Below are 11116 nucleotides of genomic sequence, written 5' to 3'. Positions count from 1 at the left end.
ACAGTTCAATTTAGCAAGTACCATTGGAGTTGAGGACTGAAAAACCCTTAGAGATAATCTGGCTCAACCCTTTCATTTTACAGATGAGCAAATCCAAGTCTCAAAAACACTAACACTTCCATGTACTTGAGAGGATCTGGGAAATTTGAGTAGTTTTAAACCCTTACTCAAATTCATAGGGCTGGTTAATAGGAGCATCGAGCCTAAAATTTAATTCTCCTGATTTTTAGATCAGGAATCTTTCTTTAATATTAGTGTAACCTTCCTTGGGATCCTCAGAACTTCCAGAAGTTTGTGGATACACTCTCAAGAGTCTGCTAGGTTGCTGTGAGAAATTTGTGTTTGTTCTTACAATACACAATACTATGAAAAGTAATATATTACAATAATACTATGAAAAGTAAATATAAGAGTATTCTGAATATCTGAGTGACTTTCTTATAATTGAATGCAGAGAAATGATATCTAGTGCCAGCGTTCTACATTTGTGTTTATGATCATGTCAATGCCAGGCAGTGCCACTTAAAGTATTTGGAGCTAATAAGAAAAAAACAGAGTGGTTCTGATGTATAAATGATGTCTTCTCACCAGTGAAGGCCAGATGATGTCTCAGCACATTTTAAGAAAGAAGGGTCCACAGAAATTTCATGAGTTAAAGGTGATGTGTGAAAAAAAGGATAGAAAACCGAGTCATCCCATAATATGGAGTAGTCTAAGCATGTAAAAAAATGAAAGAGAGAGAGAGAGAGATTGGGCATCAGTACCATATTCACACTTCAAGAGATGATTTAATTTTACAAAAAAGAAAGAAAAAAGTTCAATTATTATGTAAAATTGACAGTTGAATTTGGATTTAATTGGTTTGGTAGTTTTTTCATAAATAGTTTTATTTAAGTGTAATTGCTGGTATAAGTTGAATTGTGTCTCCCACAAATTCATATGTTGAAGTCCTAACCCCAGTACTTCAGAATGTGACTTTATTTGGAAATGGGGTCATTGCAGATACAATTGTTAAGATGAGTCCTACTGGAGTTGGGTGGTTCCCAACCTATTATGACTGGTATCTATATAAAAAAGGGGGAAATTTCGACACAGACACACACACGGAGAACACCATGTGAAAACAAAGGCAGAGATCAGGGTGATGCTCTGCAAATCAAGGAACAAACCAAAGATTGCTGGCAAGCTGCCAGAAGCTAGCAGCGAGGCATGGAACAGGTTCTTCCTGATAGCCCTCAGAAAGAACCAACCCTGCTGACACCTTGATCTCCAACTTAGTGTTCAAAACAATGAGAAAATAAATTTCTGTTGTTTAAGCTTCTCAGTTTATAGTAATTTGTTACAGTTGCCCTTGCAAACTTTTACAATTGCCATAGAATAAACTACATATATCTAAAATATACAATTGTTACAATATACACCTGTGAAACCATCATTGCAATCAAGATAATGAACATATCCATCATCCTTAAAGGGTTCGTTGTGCCTTTTTGTACTGAATTCCCTCCTACCCACCATGACCTTTTCTTTGCTGCCCATCCCTCAACTCAGTAAACTCACCTGCTTTCTGTCACTATAGATGAATAAGTGTTTTCTAGAATTTCTTTTACTCAGCATGATTATTTTGAGATTCATCCATGTTGTTGTATTGTATTTTATTGCTGAATAGAACTCCATTGTATAGATACACCACCATACGTTTATCAACTCACTGTTGATGGGCATTTGAGTTGCTCCAGATTTTGCCTGTTACATATAAAGCTGCTTTGGGTATTTGTGTTCAAGTCTTTGGCTCGATATATGCTTTCATTTCTCTTGGGTAAATACCCAAGGATGAAATGACTGGATCATTTCATGTAGGTAGGTATATGTGTTACTTCTTGAGAAACTGCCAAATTGCTTTCCAAGGTGGTGGTACCATTTTTCATTCCTACCAGCAGTGTGTGAGTGTGCCAGTTGGTCTGCATATTTGCATTAAAATCTCTTGAAGGCAAATCCCTTTAGGGAGGTAGGAACTTTTGGATGATTCAGTCACACTGTGCCTCTTGCCTTACACCCAGCTTGATTCACACACTTATGTTACCCATCTGTATGGTTTTGAGTGTGCAACCTCTGATTTATAAATTGATTCAGGATTGGCTATTCAAATATGTTATTCACACATTATATGTGTACAAATCTCTACAGAGTCCTGGGCCAAAGTCAGAAGATATGAGTGTGCTGTTGACCAATCATGTTCCTCTCAGTGTGCCATAGCTGCCTCTTAGCTTTAATGTGCTCCCTGGGAAGTCAGAGTAAAGACATTTGTCCAGCTTGCCTCCTCATAGAGTTTTTTTTTTTTTTTTGGATCAAATCAACTGTTCAAGGAAGCACTTTGCAAACTATGGGATATGTAGACTATTTTTTCATGATGCCATGATAGTGGAAGGCTCTTTGAGAGGTGGGTTTCCACAGATTGTGACAGCCTTCATGATGTGGGTGGTGTCTAATGTAGGGTGCACTGACCAACTGTACCTGCTCTCTCCCCCATTTCTGGGCACAAAACAGGTACCATAGACCTTGGGACAATGGCTAAACGTCCTAATAGACAGATTCTTTCAAAGTCTCTATGGAGTCTGGGATTGAAAGTCAGGAGACAATAATAATAAATATGGCAGCTCTTATTAAACATATATGCTAGGCTGGTACAATTTTTTTTATTGAATATAGTTGACACACAATGTTGGATTAGTTTCAGGTGTATGACATAGTGATTCAACAACTCTATATATTATGCTATGCTCAACACAAGTGTAGTACATGGTGCAATTTTTACATGAATTTCATGTAATTCTTATAACAATACCATGAGATAGATAGGTATGATTATCACTCTTGGTTTTTCTTTTTTTTTTTAAGATAAGGTAAGGTAAATTTGAGGCCTTAACAAAGATCTTAGATAACTTGCCCCAGGTACTAGAGCTCTTGCTCTTAACTATGGTATAATCTATAGTGCCCAATCCTATCTATGCTATAATAATATAATCTGAAAGGTCTATATCATTTTAATCATATTGACATAGAAACACCTGTTGGGAAAACATTTTTAAAATTAAATAAATAAAACAGACTGAAGTAGTGTCTCAGGAACTGTTCCCAAATATCTTAATACTTTTAGAAAGGAAGAATATGAGGAACACTGCTCAGGTTTTATTGGAATAATGGTCACATTCACAAAATAATAAGATTTGAAAGTCAATAGCAAGGGATTTGAAAATTGTTGAAATGTAAAAAGCAATGAAATTTTAATTTGTAGCACTAGAGCTTTTGACAGGTGTGCATGAAGGGCCAGCCATCGGCCACCTAGTTGACTCTTAAGGGCTGAGCAATCATATGGGATGTAGTTTGCCAAAGACCAGTATTGGTCACTCCTGGAACATCACTTGGTGAGCCTATAGAGAGAATTAGATTCTAGACCAAGCTTTATCATTAATAGTCTCACTTCCCTGAACCCCAGTGTCTTTATGTGTAAAATGAAGTTGCTGATAAAATGTGTGAAAACCACAGAATTCCCCCCAGAATTCTTTAGTTAGATTAAATCATAGGGAAACACCACATGGAGACATAAAAGGAAATTTGTCCAGGTTCTTGGTTAGAAAAACCGAATCTACTTTAGGTAGTTTAGGTAGGAAGAGATTTACTAAAAAGTACTAGTTAGTCTTTGGGTCTTTGGAAGAGTTGGAGAGCTGGGTGTGGATGTTGCACGTCCAAGAACAAAGCAGCTAGAGAACATGCCCTACCACCAGGCACCTATTCTAGTGGAAGCACCCTTGTCACTGTTGTCCATCACTTGATCCCTACCACACTATGGTTTGGAATCTAGAAACTCTACACAGCCCTCCCTAAGATGCTGCCATGGTCCTTGCCAGATTTGAATCCCCAACCTGTGGCTGCCTTTTCATGTAGCTCACTTGTACCTATGTGTTGCTTGACTGAACCCAGGCCCTGTTTAGGACAGAAAGCCATCTTTGGAAAGGGGTTGGACTGGGTGTTGGGTGGGCCAACTCACAGCATCTGCCATCAGTGCTCCTTTAAGATGGCTAGAGCCCCTATTCAAACTTCGCCTGTCACTGTTCCTTGATGATGATGATGGGGACTTGTTGGCTGGTCATTCACTAAATAGGCCCCCAAGGCCCCTGCAGACCAAAGTTAGAAAACCACCAAACTAGATTTTTCTAAGATTCTCTCTAGGGCCAAAATTCCTTGATTCTATGCATTTCCAGGATTAAATTAAAGTAGAGATGTTTAAAGAAGTTTTTTCCTGTAGGGCTTGGCTAATTCCAATATATTCTCTGTAATTGTCGATAGTTAAGAATATTATACCCAGGGACTATGGCTTCATGTACATTTGCATTTTAGTTGAATCCCTCTATTAGGTATATTAGTACAAGAATATCCAATTCACACGAAAGGAAGGGAAATGATAAGAGAAAAAAAGGGGAAAATTTGACAAAGATGTATAGGATTTCCTTTCAGAAGGATTTTGAGACGTTTAAGGGAAGCGTTTTTAAGTTGTGAGTACTTGCAGATGCAGTTATAGGGAAACTGCTTACAGTGTTTGGTATAGCTCAGATTTACAAAATCCAAGCACAAAGGTCCAATAATCAGAAGAAAGAGAAAGCAAACTTAAGCTAACTTAAATTGTACACATATCTGTTTACATAATCTTTTGCAATCTAACATCTCTCAATGACCAGAAAATAAGATTCTTGTTATCACCAAGGCACTCCGAAGACATGGAAAATCAGTGAGATACCCTATTATCAGACATGGTATGTCCATCAACTGTATGATAACTTGGGATGTACTATGTCATTGTGGCTAAGAGCTTGGGCTCTGCATTCGCCCCCCTAAAGAAGGTTTAGCTAACTTACCTAGAAGATGGGAATAACGATTCTAACTGCATTATGTTGCAAGTATTACATTGGGATAATGTATGTTAAATTACTGGCATGTTCCCTGGGATATAAGAAATGTTGTCTAGTGCAGTCATTAGGGCACTTACACTGGCCTTTGGTCCTGTGCAAGCTCAAACGGTGTTGGCAGCCAAGAAGTTATTTGGGGAGGCTGCTGCCCAGAAGCGGAAAAGTGGCTCCACCAGTTGATTCTCCAGGGGAGACATGTGATATTCATAAATGTGCAATCAATCCACCATCCTCCACCATTACCAAGACATAGAGATGGATCATCTCTCTTCCCCAGAGTCTTCTTTAACTCTTTAAGATTGCTCTTGCAATTCATTAGGGACTGCTTTCACCTGTATTTGATTCTATTCTGTATGTGCATCAACTACATACATGCAAAGCTCTGTGGCCTATGAACTGGGAGACTAGACAAATGTGGACTCTCATTTAGCAAATATTTGTTAGGTTTCTACTATATTATAGGGGCCGTTTTTGGCTCTGAGCATTCACTAGAGGACCTGATATGGGCTATGGTGGTGACATGGGGGAATAATGTTAAATAAGCAGATAGGATTGACTGTGTCCCTATACATGTGGAGACACCACAGAAAGAGTAAACAATCATTTTAGTTTGCCTGGGACTGAGGGCTTGCCGGGTGCACACAATTTTCTGTTTTTTAAACCAGGACTGAGTTATTTCTCAGGGTGTGGTATTTTGATGCTAAAACCAGGAAGGTTCTAACTAAACTGGGATGAATTGGTCCTATTAACAGGTTTTATATCCCCTATTGGACAGTCTCTCTACCTCTGAGGAATTTAATTCCCTTCATTAAAAATGAGGAACTCTGCCCTGGGATACAGCTCTGATGTGCAAAGAGATCTGGAGTGGGTTTTCAGAAAGCAGCTGAAAACTTGACCCTAACTCTCGCTATTGTGATGACCCTTGACAAATTACTTCTCTGAGCCATGGCTCATTCCTCTGGAGAAGCAAGGATGCCTATGCCCTGGGTGTCTGAACAGGTTAAATGAGATAATATGTGTATAAGTGCCTGGCACAGAGAGGAAGCACAAAATTTTTAAATTTTTTTTCTATTTTTGCGTAAGAAAACATATGGTACTGGCTTAAAAATAAGAAGTTGCTTATGTACATGGTTGTCTACATTAGCTTTGCATCATTTGTGTTTCATGTATTGTCCTGAAAATGCTCTTTAAATGTTTCCATCAGGTGTGTTCCAAGTTACTAACAAAATTGTAAAACTCCCTGAGCGCAAGCATGATCCTTTTACATTTTTGATATCTCCTAAAAGCTTTACAGCATGGTCAAATCTTGGGGACACAAAGTGCTAAGGTTGGTTTGTGATGCCCTGGAGGTAAAATAAGAGGCAAATATTGTGTTTATTTTTACCTGCATTTTATTTTATTTTTAAAAATATTTTATTTATTTATTTGAGAGTGCTTGAGATTGAGAGCATGAGCATGGAGGAAGGAGGAAAAGGAGAAACCAACTCTCCACCGAGCAGGAGCCTGATGTGGGGCTCGATCCCAGGACACTGGGATCATGACTTGAGCTGAAGGCGGACACTTAACCAACTGAACCACTCAGGCGCCCTTTACCTGCCTTTTAAACTGCAAGTCTACTACCATGAATGTTATTCTTATATAGACAAAAGGAGCTCACTCAGATCAAATCTTTTTGAAGCCTACCCCTTACCTAAATTATTGCATTTTAATCCCTTTACCTGTGTGATTTGCTCGCAATGTGCAAATTTAATGGAAGGGAAAGGTGGCAGGAGGGGACAGATGTATATCTTGCCATGCTAAGTAGACAGAAGTCCCTTTGTGCCCATGAGCCTGAGAAAACACAGTTTAAATGTCAAAGCTAACACTGTGGGTCCTAGAGTTTATAAGCGGCAACAAGCCAGCACATGCAAACCACATTAGCCAAATGGAGATAAACTTCTATGTAATTTTGAATTTTCTATTAACATAATAGGTTAGTGGGTCTGCTCCTTTAGGAAATCCTAAAGAGATTTCTTTAAAAGTACCATTTAGAAGAGAAAATGTCACCCATTATTAGCTAGCTTGACTTTTCTTGTATTAATTCCCCATCTCTCTTTTTCCAGCCTCTCTCCATATCTTTTACATCAGGCAATTTCTGCCACCAATTTCTTACCAAATGTTCATTCACCATCCTTGACATATATTGTCGTACAATGGCTGTAATGGTCTTCACATTAGGTCTCTTCTCCTGATAAATGAATCAGCTGGGCCAGGTGCTCTTGTGGCTAAAGGCACCACAGATTCTGAGACATGGCTTATCACCAGGTCATTGGGATCAACCCCTAAACCAGATTGGAGAGCTCTACTCAAATCGCATTATTGGAACCATTCCCTTCTGGTGCTTGAAGGATATTCCTGAGTTTGTGTCCATAGATTACAAGAGGTCATTCCTAATGCTTTATTTTCAGGGTAGGAGAAGGGCAGGGAGGGTTCTACAGAATGTTTATAATTGCTAAAAGAGCTAATGAAACCTCAGGCTGTATTAAAAGAAGTATTGTGTTTAAAAGAAGGGGGGATAAGTTTTAGCACAACACAAGCAGCAGTCTTCAAATTAAATTATTCATTTATTCAACTAACGTGTGATATCTACGCTGTAAAAGGCACTGGGCTGTGAAAGATACAAACATAACAAGTAGCACACTAGATAGATATAAATTGTATTAAGTGATAGTCCTGTGCTGCTTTTCTGGTTTGGCTCATGGGACTGCCAGAATCTTCACTAGAGCAATCACAAACCAAGATATCTAAACAAGGCTGGCTGTTCCAAGTAAAATAGCCCGGTGGCAACTGTGCCAAATTGGATAAAACATGCCCTGTTTAGAGTGGGCTGCTGCTATTCAGTACTATTAGATTGTCAACTTGTGAGAATGTGGATCTAGTTTTGCTAAGAGAAACTGGAGATTCAGAATTGTATGTGAAGTATTTCATTTAAAACCTTGTCAAGATGGTAGCTAATTCAAGTATTTAAGAGCTCTGTAGAATCTTACATGTCCTTGGGCTACATCTTGCTCATGGGCTTTTGATTTATAAATTCTACTCTAATCAGTAGATTACACCTAGTCAAGGTGTATTTGCCAATATTTAGAGGGGCTCTTTAACTTGGGACTTCACATAAATAACCAATTGGTATAGATTGCCAGGAGTGTGTAATGAGAATGACTCAATTTACTTAATATAACCAGTAGGTGAAGATAAATGAGTAACGTATGTGTACTTTATATGATTTTTGGTAGAGAGAGTTGGTTCTCTACTCACAGTGGCAAGCTTTAGCATATTCAGCTGTCTGTGTACTAGAGGCATTTCACACTCCCATTGAGATAGTTTAAGGGGAAAAGAAACTCCTGGAATCCACTTGTTAATTTGAGACTGAATGAAGCTATTTCTCTGGAGGTTTCCCGGGATGGATTTATGGTGGCCTCAGGCTAAATTCTCTGTTGGTGCTTTGAACTTATGTCCAGAGCATCCTATCCATTACAGAGGAACTTGCCTTCTCCATGTCCTCATGAAAGAAATGCTTGTGCTCAATTACTGGGTGGTTAGCTCTTGAGTACCTTCTGAAATTGTCTGATGGAACAGCCAAGTTTCATCTCTTTCCCTGCTGCCTGTGTCATGCCAAACAGAAATGCTCTAACTAAACCAGGTACATGATGAACTAGCCCCGTTAATAAGAGAAACAATGGACCATTTTTGTCTCAGTTATTAATTATGTAAAATACATTTGCAATACCAAATCTGATAATGGTTACTATTTTATTTGTTTGGGTGGAATAGAGAAGGTAGTTGGTATACACTCCAGTTGTCTTTTTTTTTAAGTAAAATAAATGGAATAATGGTTACCATTATCAATGAGGGGTGATCATTCATTTGTTGCAAAGAAGTGAAGATTTGGCTGGTACATTTGTTCAGATTTGTCTTTCTTGGAGTAGGAAAGCTAAAATTCAGACAAACCTGTTACTCACACAGAGACTGGCTAACTACTTTACCTATGACTCGCCTGGATTAGGCTGTCCCATATTAGCGTAGGTATGGCATGATTAATATGCTTTGGGACAGGGCTGAAGGAGTGAGGAATACATTTTATATTTGGTCATGAGATGAGCAATTGAAGCATTAGCAGCTGTTGAACTTATCATCTTTGTTTTTATTTTCTTAATAAAACATTGTGATTTTTACATTTTTTACATAATGCAGAGAAGTGTAAGTTGTATCTTACAATTATTTGTGATGATGATGATATACTTTTGATAAATCTATCACATTTTCACCATTTATAATTTTCTTCCAATGGAAAGTTGAAAATTTTGTGCCCTTTTTAATTGATGCTAATGAAAATAAGTTTTCCAAAGTTCTTTTTTATGTGCATGCTTTTTCTAAGCACCAAGCACTTTACAAAACTCAACCCATTATTCATCCCAACGGTTTCATGAGGTACATAGCATTATCCTGCTTTACGTTGCAGGATCTAAGGCTTAGAGTAATTAGCAACTTGCTTGAAATCTTGCAGTTAATAATTTAAATAGACAAGATTTGAACCCAGCTCTATTTTATTCTCATAGCAACTCCCTTGCCAGTTACGAAATATCCATGTATCTTGCTTAGGTCTCAGGAAAAAATTATTTTTATATTTACTTTTACCTAGAACATAGTTCATTTGAGTCCAGATATTTTTAGCAAATACATTTAAACTAGGAATTTGCCTAACACTTGAGAGGCAAAGAGAAGGCACAAACCCAAATTTAAAATTGAACAGGAATACAGTTGTCTTCAACCAAATTAACGAATATAAGTAAATAGAAATTACCCTCTTCCTTGTGATACAGTAGTTAGATCTGTGCTTTTGCTTTATGAAAGATTGAGGTTTGAGTAAAGAACCGATCCGGGTGCCTGGCCACCTGGAGCTTTTAGGCAAGTCTTTTAGATCCACTCTCATCAAAAGGGCTATGATGAAATGTACATAATCCAAATAAAAGCTGCTACTTTCCATAGTCCAGTCCTTGTCAGTGTTGCCTTAGAAGAAAAATTCAACCCATCAATCAAAAGTAACTTAGTCAATTTGAAGTTTTACTGGAATCTCCAAAATAATGTCTAGACAGATAGGATCTGAAACTCCCATCAGTTTTTTTTTTTTTTGTTAAAATCATCTTTCCCTAGTTCTCTCAAATACGGTATCTCTTAGATAAATAGCTGACCTTAAAATTTTTCTCTCATCGCTGTCAACATTCCAAGTTTTTCTTTTATACCTTAAACAAGTCTGTTTTTAGTATCTTATCCCTTTTCCTTCCACTGCTTATTTCTTTTCTTCCATAAACAAATCAGGACTCTTTAAAAATACTGCTGTTGCCCAGATCTTCCATCACAAAATCCCAGACAGAACTCTCGTAAGAGAGAGACTAAGGAAGGTAAGACATGGAATATTCACAATGTAATCATTTTTGTTCTATCACACATAAAAAATGCAATTACTAAGGATCATATATATCAAATATGCTTGAATGTACTTAATCCCTAAGTGCCCCTTGCACCCTCACTGTGGACAAAACTGAAGAATAGCATGAGGCTGAAGGCAGTAGGAAAGACAAGTTTCAGGAGATTCACGTATGTGGTGATAGGTGAGGTCAGGTTCACAGGTGTACCGAGTATGGGGCCTGGATTGAAACTCAGCATTGCGTGAATATGACAGTGATTTGTGTGTGTGTGGTTTTTTTTTTTTTAAGATTTTATTTATTTATTCAACAGAGATAGAGATAGCCAGTGAGAGAGGAAACACAAGCAGGGGGAGTGGGAGAGGAAGAAGCAGGCTCATAGCAGAGGAGCCTGATGTGGGGCTCGATCCCGTAACACTGGGATCATGCCCTGAGCTGAAGGCAGACGCTTAACCGCTGTGCCACCCAGGCGCCCCAATGTGTGTGTGGTTTTTAAAACAGCATTTGATGGCTTTCACTTTGAGCGGCATCCAAAGAATCCTGTGCCACAATAACTGCTCCAGAAAGTTGTTGACTCTGTCTTTGGTCCACAGTATGTTCTTGCCTCTCTCTTTTCCACTTGTATCAATTTTTCCAAATTTCTACATTCCAGTTCAAATGTTTAAGTTGGAGTCATAGCACATCGAGCTT

The sequence above is a fragment of the Ailuropoda melanoleuca genome, chromosome 4 (genome assembly GCF_002007445.2).
Source record: "Ailuropoda melanoleuca isolate Jingjing chromosome 4, ASM200744v2, whole genome shotgun sequence".
Taxonomy (NCBI): domain Eukaryota; kingdom Metazoa; phylum Chordata; class Mammalia; order Carnivora; family Ursidae; genus Ailuropoda; species Ailuropoda melanoleuca.
Note: the sequence above shows the minus strand (reverse complement) of the source record.